Source organism: Saimiri boliviensis, chromosome Y (genome assembly GCF_048565385.1).
Source record: "Saimiri boliviensis isolate mSaiBol1 chromosome Y, mSaiBol1.pri, whole genome shotgun sequence".
NCBI classification, from domain to species: domain Eukaryota; kingdom Metazoa; phylum Chordata; class Mammalia; order Primates; family Cebidae; genus Saimiri; species Saimiri boliviensis.
The window spans coordinates 8,801,080-8,828,022 of record NC_133471.1 but is presented as its reverse complement, the minus strand read 5'-3'; the positions used below and the strand labels follow the sequence as shown (position 1 = coordinate 8,828,022).

General features: G+C 38.0%; 1 pseudogene; it reads right to left on the bottom strand.

The window, feature by feature from the left end:
• Window positions 1-558: 558 nt before the first annotated feature.
• LOC141583058 (coagulation factor XIII B chain-like) lies at window positions 559-26,943 on the bottom strand (annotated as a pseudogene).

The following is a 26,943-nucleotide window of genomic DNA, read 5'->3' as shown; positions in this document are numbered from 1 at the left end:
CACAAATACTTAAGTCCTGTCTACTCCAAAGGCTGCTCCTCACATTACCCATTTGCATAAGACATTCACCAGGCATCCAGTGCCAACAGCTGTGTGCAACATAATCTCTAGCTCTGTTCTGCTCTCCTCACACCTAAATATGACCTTACAAACATTCCTGAGAATGTAACCACAGTCCAGGCTCTTAGCTAGCTGGGTACATAGAAATGATATGATGACGAGATAGCAGCAAGAAGTGAACTTTACTGAGCATTCACCATAAACAGACGTTGCACAGGGTTCAGAGGATGTAAGACACAATGGTGGCAGAATCTACTGTGGTCAGAGCTACGACAGAAGTATGCACACGGGTCGAGGTAGAAAATAACAAGAGGGCCCCCAAGTTTTACTGACTGTGCCTCCACACAGCTACTGCTTCTGCACAGCCATGTACTTTGCCTTGGTTATCCAGGGGCAGAATTCCTGGGAAGTGGCAGATGCTTGGTAAGCATGGTGAGGGATCAGCCTCATCCAGCTGCATGGCTCCATGCACAAGGACTCCAAGGCGGGCTCCCCGGCCTAGGCCTGAGGGACCCCACCAGGGTACGGGCTGCCCAGCGCGGCGCCTGACTGGAGGTGAACAGGGAGTGCGTCTGCCGCTGAGTGTGAGACTGGGGCTTCCGTTAGTGGGTGTTGTACTAAGGCTTCAGTGGGGGACACTCGCCTAGAGGGAGTGGATGGGTGGGCACGTCAGGAGTGGGGGGCGCAGTTCCAGATTTCTACAGTTTGTAATTCTTTGATGGAGTAAATTTGAGCAAATTTCTCAAATTTATTTATTTATTTACTTATTTACATTTATTTATTTAATTTATTTTTTAATAGCATTTTAGGTTGGGGTACATGTGAAGAACATGCAAGATTGTTGCATAGGTACACACGTGCCAGTGTGATTTGCTGCCTTCTCCATGCTATTTCTCCCCAACTCACCATCCCCCACTGTCCCTCCTCTATTCCCCCCCAACAGACTCCAGTGTGTAGTGCTCCCCTCCCTTTGTCCATGTGTTCTCATTGTTGAACCCCTGCCTATGAGTGAGAACATGCGGTGTTTGATTTTCTGCTCATGTGTCAGTTTGCTGAGAATGATGGTTTCCTGGTTCATCCATGTCCCTACAAAGGACGCGGATTTCTCAGCTTGTCAACATTTGTTATGAACTCAGAGCCGAGACAGCCATGACTGAGCAGGAATTAGGAGAGGAACCTGGTCCTCTCCACACAGCCTGGCAAGAACACCGGCCATGTGCCTGTGGAGAACAGTGGTTCCTGTGGGGCAGACAGGTGTAGACCAACTAGCTGCGAAATTTATTCTGAAGAAAACACACAAGGAGGAAGCGAGTTGACCTTAGAGGAGGAGGGATGCTCCCCCCCCCCAGGGGACATCCCATGCATGGGCTTGCGAACCCCGAATATCTGAGACGGTCTCAGTCAATTTAGCGAGTTTATTTTAAATTGTTCTACTATAAGGTCGCATGCACACAAATATTCATTGCAGCACTGTTTACGATAGCAAAGACCTGGAACCAACCCAAATGCCCATCGATGATAGACTGGACAGGGAAAATGTGGCACATATAGACCATGGAACATTATGCAGCCATCAAAAAAGATGAGTTTGTGTCCTTTGCAGGGACATGTATGAACCTGGAAACCATCATTCTCAGCAAACTGACGCAAGAGCAGAAAATCAAACACCGCATGTTCTCACTCATAGGTGGGTGTTGAACAATGAGAACAAACACATGGACACAGGGAGGGGAGCACTGCACCCTGGGGTCTGCTGGGGGAAAATGGGAGGGACAGCAGGGGGTGGGGAGTTGGGGAGAGATGGCATGGGGAGAAATGCCTGATGTAGGTGATGGGGAAGAAGGCAGCAAATTACACTGCCACGTGTGTACTTATGCAACAATCTTGCATGTTCTTCACATGTACCCCCAAACCTAAAATGCAGTTTAAAAAAAAAAAAAAAAAAAGGAAAAAACGAAGTTTATTTTGCCAAGGTTGAGGACGCACACCCGTGACACAGCCTCAGGAAGTCTTGATGACCTGTGCCAAAGGTGGTTGGGACACTGCCTGGTATTGTACCTTTTAGGGAGACAGGACACATCAATACATGTAAGATGAGCATTGTTTCCCTCCCAAAAGGCAGGAAAACTCGAAGCAGTGAGGGGGCTTCCAGGTCACCGGTAGGTGAGAGACAAACGTATTTTTTTTTTTTTTTTTGAGTTTCCAAATTGCCCCAACGAAGGAGGCAATCATACATGCATCTATCTCAGTAAGCAGAGGGATGACTTTGAATAGAATTGAAAGCAGGTTTGCCCTGAGCATTTCCCAACTTGATTGTTCCCTTTTTTTAATAGTTTTGGGGCCTCAAGATTTTCCTTTCACAGAACCTATGACTAGATTTGCATTTTTAGATCTTGCGAGGAGGCTGCAACACACATGCAGGAGTCATGCTGGTGGCCTGGACACAATGAAGGGGGAGAAGTGGATGTGAGAGGCTTTTAGGAGACAAGACTACCAGGCCCTTGGTGATCACTTGAATATGGAAGGTGGAGGAGGGGTATCAAGCAGACATTGCTCTTGGATTAGCACCTGGGATATTAGGCGCAAGGCTCTATTATTGGTTCGAACCGTGAGAGGCCAACAAACAACTCAAGGTGGTGTGGAGCAACCCACTGTTTTAATGAGAGCCTGGGTGCTGATGGGCTGAAGAGTAAAATGGTGTCAGCCCCAAGTGAGGGTGAGGCAGAGTTTTTATAGTCTCCTGTAAATGTGAAGTGTCCCAGTCTGAAGTAACTGCTACCTGGGACCTAGATGGCCTCTCTCTTGATCTTCACAGGGTACTTGTCTTCTGGCCTGCCCTCTACTGGCTTCTGCTCTCTTGCTGACCCACACTGCTAGCACAAGTGTCTTGCACTTTAGGACCGGGCCTGAGGAGGAAGGAGTTAACATCCCAATCTTTGAGGCCCTGGGGAGAACCTTCCATTAGTGAAAGGGGGCTGGCAGATTTTTCTTTGTTAGGCAGGACTTGGTTTAGAGGTGCAGTAGGGTACCTCAAGCCAAAAGCTTGACTCCTCATGCAGGCCAGACCCAACACGGCCATTCCTGTGACTGCCAGGCCACTTTGAGGCTGAGAGAGAGAATTTTGTCTGGCCTCTCTCCTGCACATGTTTACGGAAGCCTTCTCTGTGTTGGCAGATTTGGAGGTCCACCAGATAGGATCCTGTGAAGAGATCGCAAAGGTCTTTTGCCCAATTTTTAAAACATTTTTTTGTTCATCATATCGTTTCCACAATCAAATGAATAAAATATGCAGAGGTTTATTTAGTGATAAGGTTGATGGTGCACTTGTGCTAGGCAGTGTTTTAGTTCCTTGAGACACCAAGGAGTTGTGACAATCCTTTGCTTTAGAGTTTTGCATATGTAAGTTCTGCTAGTGAGAGCTGTGTATGTTACAATGTCTGATTTGGTCAGGCGGGATCTGGGCATCTATAAGCTTTGGTAGGCGGAGGCTGTTGTCCAGCAAGTATCTAATAACCCCTCAACATCCCAGTTCTTCTCCACCAATCTTCTGATTCTAGGACTGATGTGGAGGCCCTCAGAGCAACTTAAGAGGGGAAGTAGTCACTGTGCTCACTCTGCTCTGTGGCTAGCTTGTTTGGGAGAGTACATTTTAAATTCTCTGCCGAAAAAACGTTGGAAACAAGTAGTGTTTCAGCTTGAGTCTCTCGTAAATGGCTTGCAGTTGTATAAACCAGAGCATGCATACCACAGGGCAATATGAGGTTCCCTCTACCACCTTTTCTCCCAGCGGCCTAGGTGGACATCTGCAGCCTCACTGTGTGAAAGTCCAGTGCTTCATGCTTGGAGTGTCATCAGGGAAAGGCCCCTTACTTGGAAGGTTGCCGAGCTGCTGCAGAGGGAAGGACAAGGAGTCCAGTGCTGCTGGGTCTGCGTCTTGCTCTGTGACAGGAGCTACAAGATACCCTTGGTCTTATGAAGACCTTGGGTGTCCCAGCTCACTTCAGCCCTGAGCAACCTGATGCAGGCGCTGAGCCCTGGTTCTGGAGCTGAGAATACACCCTTGGCTTCCACAGCATGGCTGGCACAGTGGGCATTCAGGTGCCAATTTCAGGACTGCTATGGAATTCTGTGCAAGATGCATTGGTACACAGCTGGGAGCCAAGGGTCCCTGCTTGTACTGGAGATTCTGGGCAGATGTAAAGGGTTAAGGTTAGGGGTAGGAAGAGTGTTAGGGTTAGAGATTGGGGTTAGGGGTTAAGGTTAGGCTTAGTGTCAGGGTTTGGGGGTTGGGGTCAAGGGTCTAGGCTAGAGGATAGGGGTTGGGGTTAGGGTTAGTGGTAGGGTTAGGGGTTGGGGTTGGTTAGGGTTAGGGTTAGGGTCAGCAGGTTAGGGTTTAGGGTTAGAGGTTAATGTGGGGGTAGGGATGGAGGTGAGGGTGAGGCTAATAAGCAGATTAGTAAAAACAATTCTGCTTCACTTCAGTAACATTTTTTCAAATTCACCAACTCATTTTTTTTCTCAACAAACTTATTTTTTCAACAGAATAATCCCAGGCTTCTTAAAGAAACCAGTGACTCTTCACATCTTAAATCTGCAAAATCTTCATGTCTTCTGCCATATGCCTAGTTCAAACATACAAGATGAGGCAAAGCCAGACGCATTCCTGAAGGTACCCAAGAAATTCTTCTCTTTCTCTCTCTGGAACAAGATGAATTCTCCAGACCATCAGTTCTAACCTTCAAAAGCCAAACCTGTTTGTGAGATCTCCTTTAAATACTGCTGTAGACCCCAGGATTTATTCCTTAAATTTTTAAAATATTAGTTTTATTTGCAATCCATATATTCGTAGTTTTAGAATTTGTATTAATATAAGGGAGAACTATTTAAATCTTTCTATGTCATACGCGCTTCTGGCTTATTGTCCAATTAGTTGTAGACTCAGGCTAAACTTTTGTTTCTGTCTCTAATTTTTGTCAGAACAAGTATAACTGATCTTGAAACATTTGCTTTTATTGTAGGGACTCGTGCTGCTGTCTCTATATTTTTTCTCTTTTCTTGCGATCTGTGTGGAAGCTCTTTAATATGAATATTTTAACCACCTTCACTCTCCCATGTCCACTATCAGCACATTCAAACTTACCCAGCCAAGGCTGTCATCTTAGGCCAGGGAGTTTTTAGGATTCTTTATTTTGCTGTGATGTGGTTGACACCCCTTTGACTCACTTTATCATCCTGGAGTTCTTTCTGTTATAGGAGCCCAAGAGGGCAGAAAAAGAAGGTAGGTGAGTAATTAAGCCCTCTGAGTCAGGGGAGCGCTCCCTTGTGTTAAGCAATGTTGTAGAACATGGTATTTAGTAAGCTCCTCGCAGATGAGCCACATGCAGAGCATGCATGCCTGCTTGCTGCTGTGAGCTCAGACACCCTTATCATTAGTCCATTAGTCTTTTCTATCTCTGGAGGGAATTATAAGGGCCACTTGATAACCTGTAAGTAAGGTGTTTCCCCAAAACACTGAGGATAAAACGAAAGGTGAGGAGTGTCAGCCACAGGTCAGAAGTGCAGGAAAGTCTCTCAATGTGGGTTGTTGGAGAAATGCAGGCCTTTTTCAAGGACTCAGCACATTCTAGGATGACAAATTGGGGTATTAGATACCCTCAGATATTTGTCCCAAGCCTTTGTTTAGGGTTCTTTATTAGTTTGTTCACCCACCACAATGTCAAATGCTAAGCAGGGCATTGGAATCTCTCCAGTCCAAATTACCTCGGTCTAATTTTAAAGTTGAGTTTCTCATTATTCTCACTCGACATACCTTATGTATCCCACACTCACTCTAGTAACACATCGTGCTCACTGTTACCTTTGCAACAAGACTTGATTTTAGTTAGCCTGGAGGAGTGCCCTTCACATGTCTAGACCCAGTTCTGACTCATTCTTCTTCCCTGCATCAGTCAGTGGGGGCTAGGTTAAACCACGGTGACAAACAACCTCCAAGTTTCAGTGGCTCAAACATATTTTTCCTCATTTATTTACATCTCATCATGGGTCAGGTTAGAGGAAGCTCTGTGCTGCATCATCCTAACATAAATCCAGGCTGAATGAGGTACCATCAATAAGATCCCCATTGCTATAGAAAAAACAAAAAGCATACTGGATGGAACTCTGTTTCTTGGAGATTTCTTCTGGAAAAGCCACATGTTATTTCTTCTCACCTCTAATGGCCAAAATAAATAAATAAATAAATAAATAAAAATAAAATAAAATAAAATAAAATAAAATAAAATAAAATAATATAAAAGTAAAAAAATGTCATACGGCCATGCAAAAAGTGAAGTGCAATGGAACAGTCAGAATGCATTTATAAAAACTGAACTGAAAATATGACTATTGTGATTAGCAGCCTGCATCTCTAACAACCCAGTGCTGTAACCCTCTGAACTTTTTATGTCTTGCAAAGTTATTAGAACTTCTTAAGCCATACCACTCAGAGGGACTGCAAAATACATATTGACATCTCCTTTAGGATGTCCTTAGAGAATTCAAGGAAAAGAAGTTAAATAATTCAGAAGTGCTTTTGTGTACAGCTATTTAGCACTAGAGGGTAAGGTTAGAGATAGATCGTAACGATAGTAATAGGGTTAGGGTTAGGGTCTGGGTCAGAGTCATGGCTGGAAGTAGGGTTTAGAGGTAGGGTCATGGTCAGGTTCAAGATCAAAGTCAGGGTCAGAATTAGGGACCAGGGTAGGGATCAGTGTTAGTTAAGGTCAGGGTCTAAGTCTAGGGACAGGACAGGGTTAGGGTTAGAACCAGAGCTTTGTTCTCCTCAGGACCCAATGGAGGAGAGGCCATGGCTTTGGAGCACCTGGTAGCATGTCCACGGTGAAGACCAAAGTTTTGTTCTCCTCAAGACGGACCTGGGGAGATGTAGCTACAGGCCATGTGAGGAAGGTGAGGCAAAAACTTCCTGTACGCTCTTGGCTTTACTTTCACATATTACATTCTCCAAGTCTTGTTTTCAAAAGCAGCCCTTGCTTGAGACTTTGGCTGCTCCTCACTCGTAGTGTGCCATAATATATTGTAAGATTTGGCTTTGTTTCTGGGGTGATATCTTAGTATAGATAAAGGAGAAATGCTTAGAGCCGCCATGAGGACAGCTGAGATGAAAGCTGGGGATGGGCGGGCATCTTTCAAGTCACCCCAAGCCTGAGGCTGGAGGAAACATGTCCACCCTCTGTAAACACTTTTGTTCATGTTTTTATTACTCATTTCTCTTACAGTGTTAAAGTAGTCAAAACAGTATTAAAAAGTGAAAAGTAGGCATATTAAAACTTGCAACATTATTTAAGTTTAAATATATTAATTGTACCTCATCTTTTTTTATTTTGTTCATAAAGTGTAAGGTTAATTGGCAATACTTGTAATAGTAGATAGAATAATGTCTGTTTTACAAACATTGCATCCTCCATTACATGTATGAACCCCAAAAATCTGAAACAGGTCTCAGAATTTTTAGGGAGTTTATTTTGCCAAGTTTGAGGATGCGTGCCCATGATGCATCTTCAGGAGGTCCTGACATGTGCCCAAGGTGGCAGGGCACAGCTTGGTTTTATACATTTTAGGGAGACATCGGAAATCAATCATTATGTGTAAGATATGTACATGTATGTGCATTGGTTCAGTCCGGAAATCAATATATGTACATTAGTTCAGTCCAGAAAGGTGAGACAACCTGAAGAGAAGGCGAGACAGGGGTCTTCTGGATTATAGTTTGATAAGAGACAAATGGTTTCATTCTTTTGAGTTCCCATTACCCTTTCCAAATGAGGCAATCAGATATGCATTTATCTCTGTGAGCAGACAGGTGACTTTGAATAGAATGGGAGGTAGGTTAGCCCTAAGCAGTTCCCAGCTTGACTTTTTTCTTTAGCTTAGTGATTTTGGGTGCCCAAGATTTATTTTCCTTTCACAAGGTTTAGCATGTTTTCCTATGAGCATTAAGTATTCACTGTGTATTTTATTAAATGAGGCACAGATTTTACAAAAATCAACTTCATGACTGGCTATATAGACATAATTACATAGAAGTTCAACTAAATTTGGAAACATTCCAGAGTTTGGGTTTCCAATAATTCTCTGTGATTCTTTAAAAGGTAAAGTGTTTTTCCCCATAAAACATAGAAACATCTAAAATCACCCATAGAATGTCCTGCCATTTTTGTTTCTCTAGTTTCCTCATTTTCTGCAAAGGTTCATTTAGGAAATTGACTTGGAATATCTTTTTAAGCTCTTCTGTTTTAGAAAACCTGGTGAAACATTGAATCATCATGATCACAAGTTCGGTTCACATTCTTTCTTTGAATATTTTTTACTCAGTTGCCAATGTTTGATTCCAGTGTATTATGGCTAAAAGGTAGGCACTGGAACAAAATAAAGACAAGAAGTATTTGGAATAAGTGATCCAGTCATAATGAATCAATTTGCCATTGGAATCTATTTTTACAAAGTCACTCTTTTAAAAATGTTTAGCCATAAATTGAAACAGAGTCTGTAAGGTTATTTATTTATTTATTTATTTATTTATTTATTTATTTATTTATTTTGCAAGGTCTAAGGTGAAAAGCATTGTAGAGAATGAACCCAGGACACAACCACAGCATAAGAAAAAAAAAAACAAAAAACATAAATAAGTTTATACATATGTGTTACTACTGTAACAAACATGTAAAGAACATTTATTTTTATTTATCTGTCTGTATTATTTAATTTTTTGTGTCATAGATGCTCTTATTAAAAAAAGAAACAGGACTAGTTAACTGTCAATTACTAGCAATTCATGGTATAAATAATTTAACAAGGAAGTGTTCAAAAATTATAATGTTTTAAATATTTATTTTACAGCAGTTTTTGACATACACAGAAATTGAAATAAAAAAAATGCATAGATTTCCCATGTAGCTCCAACCTAGCTTTCTCTCTCAATAACGTCTTCTATCAGTGTGTCTCACATGTCTTGTTAATATCTTACATAATTTGTTATACTTGATGAACAAATATAGACTATTATTAACTAAAGTTCATACTTCATTTGTATTCTCTTAGTTCTGTCTTATCCTGACCCAGCATTTCATCCAGGATCCCACATGGCATGTTAATCATCACATCCCTATGGCTCTTCCTGGCTGTGGTTAAACATGGAATATTTCTTATAATTAGACTGAGGTTATGGGTCTGGAAGTAGTAGAACACAGAGGTGAAGTGCTGTCCTTGTCATTTCATGTTCTTAAGGTGAACTCTCACCTTTGATGTTAACTTGGATCATCTGACAGAGCTAGCATTTGTCAGGTTTCTCCTGTGAAGTCACTTTTCCTCCTTGTCCACATTGCATGTGTTCTTCTCGAGTAAGTTACTATGTAAACACCATACTTACAGAGTGAGGAGTTAGCTCCACCTTCTTGATGGCTGAGTGTGTACATCAATTATTTGGAATTCTTTTGCAAAGAAGATTTCTATTCAACTCCACTTGCTTATTCACCTACGTATACAAATGCACCTAGATAATTACTGGAAGCTTTAGTTAGTATTAAACACTACAGCATTATGTTGCACAATTCATTCCTGTGTTGGTCATTGGTAGCTCTCTTTGGCTCCAATTTTTCTTTTACATCTTTCAGGGTTTTTTAGTACTGACTTTCTGATACTTTGAGTGTATCCCGGCTCATATATTTACTGTCCCAGTTCGAGTATCAGACATCTCTTCAGAAAGCCTGATTCCTTTTTGAATGGTAGGAAAACTTACATCTGGCTACCAAATGAGCACATCGTATCTTGTCCCTCATTAGCAGTGCTAGGAAGTATAGGTGTGTGTGTAACCTACCTATACACATCTAATTACAAAGATTTCTATGGCAACTGTATGTATCTATATTGAACTAAATATAAGTTTACGTTGATGTGTCCACCTCTGATCTACTATCACATGAATAATTCTAGCCTTCTCCCCTTGCTTATTTGTAACTGCCCACTTCAACAGCGAGAGACGTAGTTTCTACCATCTGTGACTTATGTAACTCATTGTTTGATTCCAGATACAGATACTGTGGTTTAACAATTCTTCAAGATTACCCTTCTTGAAAAGAACTTTATAAAATGGAATCCTGTGATGAAGTACACTTCATTTGCCTTCTGCCTACAGATTCTGTTCATTTTCAAAATGACTTAGGTCAGCACCATTTTCCCTACACCTTCAGTGTTTTTTTCCCCACATTTGTGTCTCAGTCCACTTTGTGCTTACAAAACAGAATACCTGAGGCAGGGTAATTAATTTGTAAGTAAAAAACATTCATTTGGCTCATGATGCTGGTGGCTGGAATGTCCGAGGTTGGGCAGTGCATCTGGTGGGGCCTGAGTCTTTTTCACCTCATGGTGTAAAGTGGAAGGGGAGCAAGGGGTGCACCAGAGATCACAGCAAGAGTGAAAGCAAGAGGGAATCCAAGGAAGCCAGACCCTTATTTACTAACTACTCTTGCAGGAATTAATCCATTCCTGTGAGAGCAGAACTCACTCACCCTCATGGGAGGGCACTAATCTATTCATGAGGTATCAATCCCCATAACCTAAGCACCTTCCACTAGGCCCCACATCCCCACACTGCCACATTGGGGGTCAAATTTCAACTTGAGTTTTTTTCAGGGACAAACCACATTCACACAATAGTAATTTGTAGCATAGTTAAATGATTTTTCACATTATGTATCTGTGTGGTGATACTCTGCATCCTGAATAATATTATTTAGTTAGAATTGAGTTGGATTTACCTGTTTAGCTGTAAAATTCTGTGTGTTTTGGCAAATGCATAGTGGCAGGTATCCACTGTTAAAGTACCATATGGAACACTTCCGACCCCCACCCCATGCAGCCAGTGACTTCCCATCTGTGTAGTTTTCCTTCTCCAGAATCCCATTAAATGTGGTCACACTGTGTGGATTCTCCTCAGATGGTCTTCTTCCACCTAGCAATGTGCATGAAAGATTCACTCATGTTTTTGTGTGAGTTGATAGCTTGTTCCTTTCTATGGCTAAATAGTATTACATTGTGTGAATGTATCAAAATTTGGTTATGCATTTTGGGGAGCAAAACCTTCCTCTTCTAACCTTGTTCCAGGGTCAGAACCCTTCAGATTAACTGACAATAGATACATTAGTAGGGGAGACAAAACTTGGCTTCTTGTTCCACAAGTATCGTCATGGGACAAAATTCATCAGATGACAGGATCCAGTTTACAAAGAGGTAAAAATAGCCCTAAGACAGAAAATGAGACTAGAATCTCATAACCCACAAGTGCTGGAGTTTTCCTATTTAACAACATTTTTTTGAGCCAGGGTCTGGCTCTGCTGCCCATGCTGGAGTGCAAAGGTGCAAGCTCAGCTCACTTCAACCTCTTCCTCCTAGATACAAGTGAGCCTCCCTCCTCAGCCTCCTGTTTAACTGGGACTACGTAGGCACCTGGCATCGTGCCCAGCTAATTTTTGTATTTTTAGTAGAGACATGGTTTCGCCATGTTGCCCGGGCTGGTCTTGAACTCCTGGCCTCCCAAAGTGCTGGAATTATAGTCATGAGCCACCATGCCTGGCTGAGTTATTGTTTTCCATTGAAACATAAAATTTCTCTCTGTAGCAGCCATAATTTTTGATCATAGACAATCAAAGTCAGATTATTCTTATTTTTAAAATAAGTCTAGTTTTGTTAGATTTTGCCTGATTATTTGTGTAAGTGCAGCAAGAACAAGAGCTGACCAAATAGGTGCTTTCAAGCTTCTTTGCTGGAAGTTGTCATACAGAATATCCTGTTGGACTCTTAAAGGCCTTGTTGAGACTAAAACCAAGCCAAGAACATACTGTTAAAGTTCAGCTGCAGTCTTTATCGCATTGTGTGAATTCCCCTCTTCTTGAGGTCCCCAAAATATCCCCAAATTCTTGGGCCTACAAGGAAATGGTCTTCCCTACTAACCTGTGAGGCTGTGAACCCTCTAATCTAGGTATCAGGCTGGTTTTTCTCCGAGTGCTTTGTAAAGATTGGCTCCATAAAAGTCAACCATATGACTGATGTCTTCCATCAAGATGAAATAGAACTAGCCTAAAATGACAACAAGTTTTGTGATGTGGACTGTACTTATTTAGTACCATTTGAAAGTAATGAAAGATTTGATTTTCACAGGGAGCAAATTGGTGACGCCAGCCCCCAGCAACCTTGTGTTCTACTGCAGCTCACCTCTGGATGATGAACTCCCTGACGCCATTCCACAGGTGCCCATGCATGATCCACTCATCCCCTGTCTGCTGGTAAGGCCGTGCCATTTCCACCCAAAGAGAGAACAGGAGGGAGACCTGAGGCAGAGAGTGGGCACGGTCAGCTCTCAGGGCTCCCTGGCTCCTAGAACAGAAGGAGGTTTACACATTTCTGAAATGCCTTGAAATTTAAAAATCCAAAAACATATACTATAAAATCCTCACAAAAGTCTCACCTAAGTATGGAAGGAACATATTGTTTGCAGCTTGGGGCTTTGAACTCTAAGTGGTGGCAGCTAAATGAGGCTTCTCATTGGGTCCAGGTAGTCAACCGCCTTCAGCGTTTCTAGTCATACAGCCATCTGGAAGCTGGGGTTTTGCCATTGACTGTGGTTGGTTTGTTAATTTTTAAAGTCAGTTTAAATGCCTCCAAGTTTGGTTTCCGTTTGCTTAGGCAAGACCTCAGGCTAACGGCCTCCTTTTTTTGCTTTAACATGTCAAAACCGTAATTCATTTTAATTTTACTTTCCAGCATTAATAGAAGTAAATTGACATTTTTGTTGTTAGTGTCAGGGTCAGGGTCAGGGGTTAGGGGTTGGGGATTAGGAATTGGGGATTGGGGTTAGGGGTTAGGGTTGGGGTTTTAGGGTTAGGATTTTAGGGTTAGAGTTTTAGGGTTAGGGTTAGGGTGGCTAGGGTTAGTGTGGTTAGGATTAGGGTGGTTAGGGTTAGGGTTAGGGTTTACGGTCAGGGTTTAGGGTTATGGTTAATGTTAGGGGTTAGGGTTAAGGTTAAGGGTTAAGGGTTATGGTTATGGGTTAGGGTTAGGGTTAGGGTTACGGATTAGGATTAGGATTAGGATTAGAATTAGGGGTTAGGGTTAGTGTGTTAGGGTTAGGGTCTTAGTGTTAGGTTTAGGGTTAGTGTTAGGGTTTTAGGTTAGGGTTAGTGTTTAGGGGTTAGGGTTAGGGCTAGGCCTTAGGGCTTAGGGTTTAGGGCTTAGAGCTAGGGTTTAGGGTTTAGGGTTAGGGCCTCAGGCCTAGGGTTAGGGTTTGGTGCTTGGGGTTTGGTATTTGCTTTGGTTCTTTAGGACCCAGCCTAACTCTCTTGAGGCAGTTTTTCCAGATATTGAATAATATATTTCCTTAAATACATCTTTGTTATTTCCTTATGCACTTGTTTCATTACTGGCTTGGCCATAAAACGTTTCATCTAGGCTTTGTCCTTAGAGATTACTATAGCACCATTGAATTAAATATCAATCACATCAACAAATTAATATCCAAAACATTTATAAAAATATGAGAGAAACAGAAACGTTCTATGGGAATATGTCTCTGTATTGAGTGGAAACAGCCTCGAAGTATTACTTGGAAAGTAGAAACTACTAACAAAATGTTGAAAGAGCTCAATACTTAAAACTTACATATGCTTAAAAACACTGTAAATAAAGATAAATTAAAAATGTTTGCAATAAACATTATCAAGTGGATAATTTAATTTGTGTAGATATTGATCTTATGAGAATGAAAAACAGCTAAATTATCAATAATTTATCCATAAAAAAACTGTAGAAAAGCCAATAGAAAATTGAAAATTCCAAATTAACTAATTCTTTAAAAAAATCAAATTAAAACAACTGTGCTTGCCTGCTTAACAAAAAATGTCAACATTAAAATATTCATATTTAACAAAGATTAAGACAATTACTACTTTAATTCACTTATGGTAGGTTTAACAAATCAGAAAAAAAAAAAAAAAACTTTCTGATAGGCAACTTGGTAATTAATAGAAAATGAATTAAAATGACCACATCTCATAAGTATTTATTTATTTAAATTTTTTTTTTTTTAGGAAGACAGACACCGTTAATGAAAAAAAATAATTTGCTTTTTCTTCTGCTTAGAAAAATTGTTCATTACTCATGTTATTCTATCGCCACAAATTTTTTCAAATGATAAACACGATGATATTAAAACAAGTATTATTTTAAAGGTAAATCACTGTGAGGAATCTAAATAGATGATGCAGCAGATATATTCACATAATTTAAAGAAAAATAAGATATAATGATGATATGATACTCAAATAATACTTCAGAGTTTATAACACATTGGCATTTATTTATTTTCCACAATGCTGTCATATGGATATGACTACTAGTGGAATTTGCTTCCAATGCCAATTGGCTGCCATTTATTGAGTGTTTATGCGCTATGCTTTACACACATTTATCTCATTTAATCCCCATAGCAACCACATGAGATTTCTTAGAAGGCAATATTCCACTGGGTGAGATAAATGCCTGCTGTATATCAAATCTATCCAAAAAATCTAAAAAAAGTGTGTTAATGCATAATTATTTTTAATAAAAATAAAGAAGTTAAACGTACAAAGATTTACTTGGAAGTATACTGTTTGGAATATAAAAATGTTGAACACTAAACATCCATTGATAAACTGGTTAAATTGCATGTGTTAATCTCCATTATGGAATACTAGGCAGTCATTGAAGTATATATTGTAGAAGTATGACAAACCATGTTTATGATATATTTTGAGTGAAAACAATCTAAGATATATACCTCTGTATCTTATGATAGCATTTTTGTGGAGTGTGTGTATATGTGTGTCTGTGCAAAACATTCAGAAGACTATTATCAAAGTTACTAACAAACAATTTTATATAATCCACAAGATGTAACAAATGTGTCCATTTGGGTGAGGATGTGGTGGTAAAAAGCTGTTAACAATATATTCTACCAAGGAAAGAATAGGACTAATTATTCTTCTCCAAATGATATTCTGAGGGCAATACAAGCAGAGATGTTGAGGGGTATACATTAGAGAGGGAATTTTAGCTAGGAGAAAGGCAATCCAAAAAGTAACTTGTTGCAAAACGTGAATACACAAAAATGTGAATATACTTAATGCCACCGAATTGTACACTCAGAATTTGTACACTTAAAAAGGTACACTTAAAAAACATTGTACGTTAAAGTGGTAAATTTTATATTATGTGTAATTTGCAACAATGAAAAAAGAAAGGGATAATAATTAATGTAGGCCTGGATGCTGAGATTTTAGGGACTTTCTACTTAAAGAAGTGAGAGGTGAAAACACTTGAAAAAAGGTGTATACAAAATCATCATTTTCATGATATAAAAGACTGTAAGAAAATCACATGAAACTACAAACATAGACATTCAATGTGTTCTCTTTCTTATCCAAGCAAGCAGGTGGGGATGACCATTTTCCTTGTTCACAACGAGAGATTTTTGATCCCTTCGGTAAGTAATATTCATTGCATCTATATTCCACTGAGGATCCTGTTGTATAGCTTGCCAATAACCCATCTGCAACAGCCCCATTCATTACAACAGGAGGATACTTACAATTGTCATTATTTTCTAAGAAAAGAAGTTGTTTTAAAATTAACATAAGCTCATAACAATATAATATAGTAAGTAATACTATAGTGTCTCAATATTTGTATTATATAACTTTGGACAATTGTTTTATAAATTCGGTACAAACATATAAAACATTATTCAGCTCAAATATTTTTAAAATTTGCTAAGTGAGAGACGAGAGCAATTACATTACCTAAAAACAACTAGGCATATTTTTTTTCTCTTTTCTCAATTGTGAAGGAATTATGATATAGACATTTTTTTTAATCTGTAGAATGAGAAACTATTCTTTAATCTAAAGACTATGGTCAATTCTAAAATTGCACTTTGGAATTACCCACTTTTATTTTCTTCTTTCTCATTACTCTTCATCTCTGTTCTCAATCAACCCATGAAGGAAATACCCATTTTTTCCCCTTTTTTTGTATCTTTCTCTTACTCTGTCAATTTCCTTGGCATCCGTCAGAGCTTCTGTCTTATTCAATAAATGTCCTAGATAAATATGTCTGTGGAGATCTCTCTCTGATCTGATCAAGAAATGAGAAAGAGGACAGGAATAGTAGCCCCCAGGAATGACAGTGTATCCTGGTGGTGCCTTTCAGCAAAATGAAAGATCAAGGACATGCCTCAGAAAGGGATAAGGTTAAGAATGGCCAGATGCAATGCTCCACCCTAACTTTGTAGGAGAAGTAGATAATGCGTATGGCCAGTCGCTCAGTCCACCATGCCCTTATTTACTCCTCTAATAAAGCACAACATCATTCGTGTGCTGTCTTTTAAAGCATACAGGTCATGGCATGACACAGATCAGATAATCGTGCTTAGCATTATTGTGTTCAAAAAGGTTTTGTTTTGTTTTATAGAATTTTTTTGTTATTATGATACTTAAGTTATGGGGTACATGTGTAGAACATGCAGGTTTGTTACATAGTTATACACGCACCATGGTTGTTTGCTGCATCCATCACCGTGTCACCTACATTAGGTATTTCTCCTAATGCCATCCCACCCCTAGCTCCTCACTCCCTGACAGGCCTCAGTGTGTGATATTCCCTTCCCTGTGTCCACGTGTTCTCATTGTTCAACTCACATTTATGAGTGAGAACATGCAGTGTTTGTTTTTCTGTTCTTGGGTTGGTTTGCTGAGAATGATGGTTTCCAGCTTCATCCATGTCTCTGCAAAGGACATGAACTCATCCTTTTTTTTATGGCTGCATAGTATTCCATAGTGTATATGTGCCACATTTTCTTTATCCAATCTATCATCGATGGGCATTTGGGTTGGTTCCAAGTCTTTGCTATTGTGAACAGTGCCTCAATAAACATACATGTCTACATGTCTTTATAATAGAATGATTTATAATCATTTGGGTATATTCCCAGTCATGAGATTGCTGGGTCAAATGATATTTTTAGTTCTAGATCCTTGGGGAATCATCACACTGTCTTTCACAATGGTTGAGCTAAGTTACACTCCCACCAACAGTGTAAAAGCATTCTTTGTATTGACTTAAATTCTATAGATGGCTACACATACACACACATACACACACACACACACACACACACACACACACACACACACAAATACATACACAAAGCAGAAGAGTAGGTGCTATAGCAATGTGTTTCTAATTTGCCTAAACAGTCTATTTCTAAAATATTCATATTAAATTAAAAGAATGGAAAATTTTACACCATAAGCTTAGCTCTTGATGCTAATCGTAGCATACATACCAACACATTCAAGAGGAAGTGTCAATTTTCCACGCTAACATCTTGATTGCAGCTTTGTTAGCTATGGATACGAAGAGTTCATTAAGCCACACCCAGACTCCCAACCTACACCGAATGGGAAATAATATCTTTGTGTTGTTTTAAGATTCTGGGTTTGTGGTGACATTGTTATGCACCAACAGAATATTAAAATTGCAGGCCTTTAAAATTCATTGCCTCCTTTACTCCTAAAATAACTTTATTAAGTAGGAACTATTATTTTTCCCATGTTATAGACAAACTAAAACTCATGAAGTAAATAATAGCATGCAGCAGATCTGTTCTTGAACCCATGTCTATCTAAATTAAAATCTCCTGCTCTAAAATATTGACTACACTACTTCCTTATTGCTGCTGTGATGAATTAACAGCTTAGTGGCTTAAAGTAGCACAGGTCTATTCTCTTACAGTCCTGGAGGCCAAAATTAGAGATTCAGTTTTGCTGGACTAAAATCGAGGTGTCAAGAGAGCTGCATTCCTTCTGGAGGCTTTGGAAGAGAATCAGCTACTTTTCCTTTTCTAGCTTCTTGAAATTACCTGCACTACTGGGCTCAGAACCCCTTCCTCAAAACATTACAACCTGTGGCTTCCATTGTCACATCTCCTGCTTCCTCTTCTGTAGTCAATCTCCCTCTGCCTCCCTTTTATAAGAGCATTTGTGATTCCATTTAGAGTCCGAAAAAATAATTCCAGAAAATATTCCTCCCTTAAGATTGTTAACTTCAAAGTGTCTTTTACCATGTAAGGTAACATTTAGTGGTTCCTAGTGTTATAATGTGGTTATATTCTGGGAGGAGTAGGAGAGATATAACTCAGCCCACAACACTACCTGCTGTATGCCTAATCACTGTTTACCAGAGAAAATAGGCAAGTTGTCATGCTGGCTAAATTGGAAGAAAGGTATATAAAATACCTTAAGGATGTCTGTCATTTACTATTGAAATAGCAACTTGGGAGACCGAGGCCTGCAGATCACCTGAGGTCAGGAGTTCGAGAACAATCTGAACATGGCAAAACCCTGTTTCTACTAAAAGTACACAGAAAAGTCAGCCAGGTATGGTGGTGGGTGGAGATTGCAGTGAGCTAAGATCGTGCTACTGCACTCTAGCTTGGGTGACACAGGGAGACCCCAACTCAAAAAGAAAAAAGGAAAGAAATAAAAGGCTTTTAAAATTTTGCTTAAAAAAATCTCTACTACTACATTAAGGATGTTGAGCACAAATGAAAAACTATAAAATCTTTAAAGTTACTACTGTTCAGTCCATTTAGGGAATTAGGATAGTTCCCAGCAATCCCATTGCAAACCCTGGTCAGAGCCTTCATTCATTTTTCTAGCACCTGTTTCAAAATGTTCACCATTTTCTTCCAAGTTCTACCTTCATACTTTTCACCTGCCTGTCAATAGATATTATATCCCATATATAAAAAAATAAAAAATGACTATAAAACTCTTGCCTCACCCTATCATCCCAATCCTCAAACTCCTATTTGTCTCTTAAGACCGAATCTAAATATTATCCATCACTTCTGTGAATGTTATTCCACAGCATACCAATCAGAATCTCCAATGTTTATTCTGTCACTTTGTACCTGAGTTGATTGTACCATTTGTCACATTATAACATTTTTTTTTCATATCTGTATATTCTGCTAGATAGGACCCTCCTATCTAGGTGTGTTTAAATAACTATGGATGTCTTCTGCATTGCCTGTTAGACACATTTAGTAATAGAAATGTGACCATAGATACGACATTTTGGGGTAGCTTTTACTAGATGCCTCTTTTCCATTTTCACTTCTGGGGATTATTCTTTTTTTTTTTTTTTTGGCTTTCTATCTCACTATTTTGGAGACTAATTTTTACATCTGGAAGTATATGGCAAATTAAGAGAAAGTGTGTCCTTGCAAAGCTGCCAGATTGGACTAATTAGTCTAACAATCCCCAGTAAGAAAAGTTATTTGTTATAATAAGGGATTTAAAATGTATAATAGAGATTTTAAAATAATAAATATAAAATATATACTTCTTTACAAAGTAATACAAAACAAAGATTTATTCAGATGGAATGTATTACAGATTCCTGAAAATAGCAGTAATTTAAAAGACAATGTTTATTTAAAAAAATAGGACCCAGGAAAAAAATTAGGTGTCACCACAGGAATTTTGTCGGCGCTAATGGAGATTAAAGCGAATAAAACATTTTACCTTCACATACAGGAGATTCTGGGTACCAACCAAAGCTATAGCACTGAATTAAATCTGATCCACTGAGATAAAAACTTTCATCACAGAAAAACTGAACGGCATCTCCTTCTTCATAGGTTTGCTTTACAGGATGAAAATGACCATTTTCGATTAATCTTAAAGAAGAACGCTTTAATGCTGCAAATGAAAGAATGAATAAAATACAGACAAATGTTATTTTTTTTTTCTGCTAGAACCAAATTCACTTTCTATTTACATGATATGTCCAGAATAGAAATTAAATTTGCCAAAAAAAGCTTATGAATTCATTTTATGTATTTGTTAAATAGCATTACTCTTATTTTAACGTAATCTTGTGAGCTAAAATGAATTTTTTCTACTTGAGAGCTTTAAACTATCAAAGACTGCTATCAACATAATTAAAGCTAAAGGCAAAAAGTATGGAAAATGAAACATAATTAGTGTGACAACTTATATACACTTTTCTAGGAGAGAAAGTTTTCAAGGTGAAAATAGATGTTATTCCAAATGAGAACCTACTGGTACATTTCGGTGTGACAGACCATCCGTATGTGTGACATTCTATCTCCTCGGTCTTGTTTCCTCCAGCTGTGTAGTAACCAGTGGCACATTCGTATTGTACTCTGTCCTTCACTTTGAATGTTTTCTGTGTTGTGGAATAATTTCCATTATATAACTCAGGAGCCAAACATGTTTCTAAAATTACAAAAGTTATTTATTTTATAAACCTTTTTAACAACCTAGAATATTTAAAAATCTTAAAATGTATTTTTATGAATCTTAAGAATATATTGTAAAATCAACTCTTAGCAAAATTGAAAAAGAGCCCCAGTTTTTCTTTGCCTCTCTATTCTCTTTTTTCGTACACCTATTGACATAACCATACCAGTTTTCTGTTCTTAAAATTCTGGTCTGCAAGTGCTTAACCAAAGGCCAAAATTCAACTGACAGCTTGTGTAGTAGCAATCGTTAAAGTATGTGCTGTCTATGCATTTGTACAATTTAAACAACATACTAACAAAGTATACATAAATTTAAGTTACTGAATTATCTTTAAGTATATCTGACATTGGTTCACAACATAAAATAATGTACATGATTTTAAATTCTTCTGTAATGAAGGACATAATGAAAAGAAAAAAATTTCTTTTACTCAGACGTGTGCCTCACGCCTGTAATCCCAGCACTTTGGGAGGCTGAGGCGGGCAACAGTATCAGGAGTTCAAGATCAGCCTGGACAATATGGTGAAACCCCATCTCTACTAAAAAATAAAAATAATTAGCCAGGTGCGGTGGTGTGCACCTGTAGTCCCAGCTATTCAGGAGGCGGAAGCAGGAGAATCGTTTGAACCCAGGAGGTGGACGTTGCAGTGAGCGAGATTGCACCACTGCAGTCCAGCCTGGGCAACAGAGCAAGACTCCATCTCAAAGAAAGAAAAGAAAAGAAAAAGCTTCTTTCATTTTATTCCATTCCAATTCCTTTTATTGGTGCAAAGTAGGAATTATTGATGTAGGTGTGTTGTAGGGATTGAGAACATTTGGATTAAGGAATCACTTCGCACTTGAGAAAAGTAACATAATATCAACTTCCTGCATTGCAGACATAATGAAAAATAAATTCTATTAAATAAAAAATGCCTCTTTAGTTTTAGGAAATGCATATTATACCATGTTTTTTCCTACACGTGGTTGAGAAGACCATCCATCAGAGAGACATTGAACCGCTTCTTCATCCTTTCCTCCACTGGTTTTGTATCCTGAAGCACAACCGTAATGCATGCTCTCTTGAATTTTGTATAATAAGTTTACATCAGAGATGTAACCATTACTCAGCTCAGGCTTAGTGCATTTTTCTATGGGAAAAATATTTATTTGTTTAACTTAATAATGAAACTGAGCTTGTGTTTTACTAACCTCTAAAATTAAGCTAAAAGCGTAATGTTAATATTAGCAATTTCATTTTGGAAATATCTGCATATTTCTTTTTTTTTTTTTTTTTTGAAAATGGATTCAATCTAATACTGACTTTCTTGGTATTTACTATTTTTAGTTCTTATAGTAATTTATATCCCCACCACATCTGCTTCTAGGCAGGTTTGCTAAATATATCAACTACGATAAGAATATTTGATGCCCTCTTTTACATGAAACTAACTCAATCAAAGCCCCCTTCTCTGGGTCACCTGCCCTAGTGGAAGATAACTGATAGTTTGACAATAGTGTAGCCTCACATAAAGTAAGAAAATGAGTCAATTAGATTACCTTCTCACAAATTTGAACTCAAACTTTCATTCAAAATTGAAAAACACAGCTTTCAATGGATATCATGAGAGAAGTTGGTATACAAAGAAGAGATCAGTCTTACAAATGATAAAGCATTGGAGTAGCAATATTGCCCTTCCAGAGGCCAGTGTTTCAAGCACTTTTCTGGCATCCTATGCTTAATTATCAAAATAAGTTTCTCATTACTTAAAGTAAATTACATCTTTTCCCCTTGCAATGTGATAAATAACAATTTCGGTTATTACCCTATTCCCTTCAGCAGAGTATTATTAAAAACAGATAAAGAAAATAACATTTTAACATAACAGCATTATTTACCAGAATTCAAATTATGCTTTCAATTTGTAGAAAGACGGTTTGCTAGTTATTTTGTTATTTTCTCTACTAAAATGTTTAATCACTTTCCATTTTCATTGGACCCGTAGTTTTATAAACAAATTTCTTTGAGTATTGTAACACTGAGTTGACACATTCAGCTGACTTACTGAAGCACCTTGGTTCTGGGGCCAGGCTTCTGCTGTACACGTGGTTTGCTCTTCTTGTCTCCCACTTTTGGTGGTCTAACCAGCCAAGCAGAAAAATGACAATTTTGTTGTTATGTTCATTGGAAAGTAAAAGCTTTTAAAAGTGTAGTAATATTGGGCAATTCTTCCATTTTCCACATGAGGAAAACCACAGGGTTTCTCTGAAATGAGCAAATGTCAAGCTGAAAATGGAAAAAAAAAAATCTCTAAAAACATAAAATTTATAATCAGATGACAAGACAAACTAATTAAAAGTATTTAGAGCAACTTCAACTGGTACTTATTTTTATTAAATGTTTAAAGTACTTTTGTGACAATTCAAGCAGTCCTTTTACCATAATTGCAAGTTACTTTAAACATCCACCAGTCATGATAAAACTTAGCAGACCACTTCTTCAGGCAAGCTCCGCTAACTTTGTAGAACAGTATTTTCTTTTTCTTACTAGAGACAGAGTTTTCATTGTTACCCAAACTTTAGTGCAGTGTTGAAATCATAGCTCATGGCCACTGGGAACTTCTAGGCTTAACCAATCCTCCTGTCCTGTAGCTAGGACTGCAGCCACATGCCACCACACTTGGCTAAAGTATGCTTTATCTTTTGTAGACATGGGGAAGGGGGTCACACTATGTTGCTCAGGCTGGTCTTGAACTCCTGGACTCAAAGGATCCTGTTGCCGTGGACTTCCAAAGCACTGGGATTACAAGAGATAAGCCACTGCACCGCACCTGCACTTCCTACTAGATATGTATTGAAAGTCACATATGTAATTAAAAAACGTCTAATAGTCACATTCATAAAAATATAAAGGATGAGCTGAAGTTAATTTTTATAATATATTTTAATTGACCCAATATATTGAAAATATTTTACATTCTCCTTTTTGGTTACTAACTCTTTAACATTCCCTATGTATTTATAGTTACGGTACATATGATCTTGGGCTAGTGACATTTTAAGTAGTTTCTCTAATAGCTGTATGTGGCTAATGCCCATTGTAAGTAGACAGCACAATCCAGGAATAGATAAAGTTTCTCCTTAGCATATGCAAACTCATTAAAAAATTTCAAATAATTAGCATTTTCAAAAAATAAAATCAAACAAACTGACAACAAATTTAAATTAATAGAATACTTTAGCAAGAGCTTTGCAAAACAGGATTTTTTTTTTTTTTTTAGACGTAGTTTCACTCTTGTTACCCAGGCTGGCGTGCAATGGCGTGATCTCGGCTCACCACAACCTCCTCCTCCTGGGTTCAGGCAATTCTCCTGCCTCAGCCTCCTGAGTAGCTGAGATTACAGGTTTGAGCCACCGTGCCCAGCCAAAACAGGATATTTAAATGGTCAGAGACTTAGTACTTAGCGATATTAGTCATCAGAGAAATGCAAATTTAAATCAACATGAGATAGTACTGCATATCCAATAGAATTGCTGAAATGAAAAAGACAGGCTATCTCAATGACTGGTGAAGAACTGAAGAAACTAGAACTCTCATATTTATACAATTGTAAGTATAAATTAGATCAAAGTCTATGAGAGAACCCTTTTGCAATATTTATTGGTGTAAAACATGGACAAACCATATTCCTAATTTAAAATGTATATGTTTGTATACCAAAAGACATGTAAAATAATGTTTGTAACAGCACTATTCATATAGTCCAACCTGGAAACAATCTAAATGTCCAGAAATAGGAAAAGATAAACACATTTTACACGATGTATACAATGGAATATTATACAACAGAAATGAGTGAATGGTGATTCTCATAAACATAATATTGAGTGAAAGATGCCAGTCACCTATGACTTATGTATACATTTGCATAACTTTTTAAAAGAAGACAAACTAATCCATGATAAAAGAAGTCCAATTGGTTATCTTTGGGGTTTAGTGCCCTGCAGGCATCAGTTACGTTTCTGGGGTGTTGTCAGTGTTCTATATCTTGATCTGGACGGTGTAAAATTATATTAAAAAAAATTATAGAAGTGTATCCTAGGATTTTTGCATTTTACTGGATATATTATACTCTAAATCAAACACATTAAAAAAATATATCTTTGTGTTGAAGATCTTAAGATCATAAAACACTTAAAGAAATGCTTGAACAACCCTAGGAGCTGTGTTGAGAAGAAACATGAGCAGTCATGGAGAAAAGAAGGGCTGGATCTAGTGTGATTACTGTGGCTTCAGTGCCTAAGTTGATCACTGCATACTAATGCTACCAGGAGACATAGAATAAAAGTAATGCTAGCCTAGTTTTGAAGGAAATGCATGTGGAATGATGAGTAACCAAACTTCCAGCATCTGATGGAGCAGACAGAAAAACACAGGCAGGAAAGTTCCCATTTTCTGAGAATTCTCACCATTTGTCACACTCAAGAACCCAAGGAATTTACAATAAAAAGGTTCTTCCAAAATAGCAATGCAATGGTGAATACACAAGGACTTTCTCTGATGGGCACAGTTGCTTGTCAGGGAGGGGCAGCAAAGTATTCTTTGCACAACAATCCTAGGCTGTGGCTTTAAACACTCTGTCCTGGGATATCTCTCTCCACCACCAGTCTGGGCACATTACCTGTTAAGGAGGCTTGAATACCTTGGAGAATATGAATTCCTGAGAAAAAAATATTGAGAAATGTGAGAAATATAGTAATTATAAACCGGGAAATCACTGACGTCTGATCATCTAAAAAATTATATGAAGAGATGTACACATTAGCAATCAGAGAATGGTAAATTAATAAAAATTGGATTTCACATTACAAATAATAGCATGGCAACCAGTACAAAGATGGACAATATGAGGTGATGGTGAGGATGCTGAGAAGCAGCAATTGATATCCTCTCTCAGAGATGATATAATTTGAAACTGTCATTCTGCCTAAGTAATCTGTCACGACTCACAGAAATCAAGTACAAGAATAGACTCAGTCATTTCACCTGTGAGTGAATACAGACTGACCATATTCTCACAGAAAGATAAGTTGGTTATATCATAATATTCATTTCAGAGCTATTTGTGGTTGAGAGAACTAGAGTAACATGTCAAAACATTATAGTAGGTCCAGGGGAAATGGACTTCAAGACTAGGAATAGGGGATCAAATGTGTAAGTAAAGCAAGAGCGTGAGCTTTCATAAGTTAATAATAATTGCATACCAGGAAATGAGAAATACAATTAACTGAATTCTTGCCCCTGAAGTTCACAATGAGAGTTGAGAGAAGCAGGCCAAAATAAGATTATTGTCTCAGTCTTTAAGCAGTCCCTATTTAGACAGAAAAATAAAATCAAAAGAAATTCATGCAAAAATCATCCCATTGTAGAATTAAGAGTATCCAATAAGATTAACTCTGTGCCTTTAACTTTTATAATTTTAATCTTCGATGTTTTGGTAGAAAATTTACAGTAAATTATTCAATTAAAATACAATTAAAACTTATATATTTAATTTGAATAAATTCCCTAAGATGTTTATTTTAGAAAAGCCTTATTGCTGTAGTTTCCTTCTTTGTATGTTCACTCTTGCTAATGCGAATTGCGTCTCTGGATTCTTCATCCTACGATCTGATAATATTGATAATTGTTCCTAAACAACATACCCGTGTACACTGCCTCCTTTATACTTTCACACTGAGCATACACACTGGACAATATGACTATAAAGCGTTCTAATAGGGAGTCCATAGGTATTGGTTTGTTTGGAAAGTCTTGATTTATACGTGTTCAAACAATTATCAATAGGACCCCTCTTTTACTCTCAACAGTGTCCCTGTTTGTACAAGCAATTATATGGTTGTCCTACTAATCAATACTTAATATATTCAATACTTAAGGAAGAATTCATTGGGATAAAAATCAGTCTCAAAAGTAGAAAATCTTGCTCATTATTTATGGCTATTTCTTTTTCAAATTTCCCACATTATGAACAGAATTAAAATTGTCCAAGTTTTGTCAGTATTAGGAATGGATTCTAGCATAGATTTAGAATTAATGTTAACATGTGACTTTGAAATGGACATACTGTAGCTTGAAAACATTTTACAAGTATTTAGATCCTGATCTCCTGTCCCCAAACCTAGAGATACAAGCGTTTTTGTTTAAAATAAAACAAAATTGTTTTTCTGGCTTATGCTACTGTATTAATTAGTAATTTTGCTCACAGGAAAAGGTTTAAATATTATGAAAAGTTATATTTATAAAAGGTATGCTATACAATTGATATATTAATATGAAAGTATAGTAAAGCTTTGGTTGTATAAATATTAGATTCCCCATTTCTATGTTTTAGAGAATAAAGAATATTAAGGGTTAAGTTTACCTTCTGCATAGAGTTCTCCTGAGATTATTAGTATGATGAGAAAAGTTTTTCAACCTCAT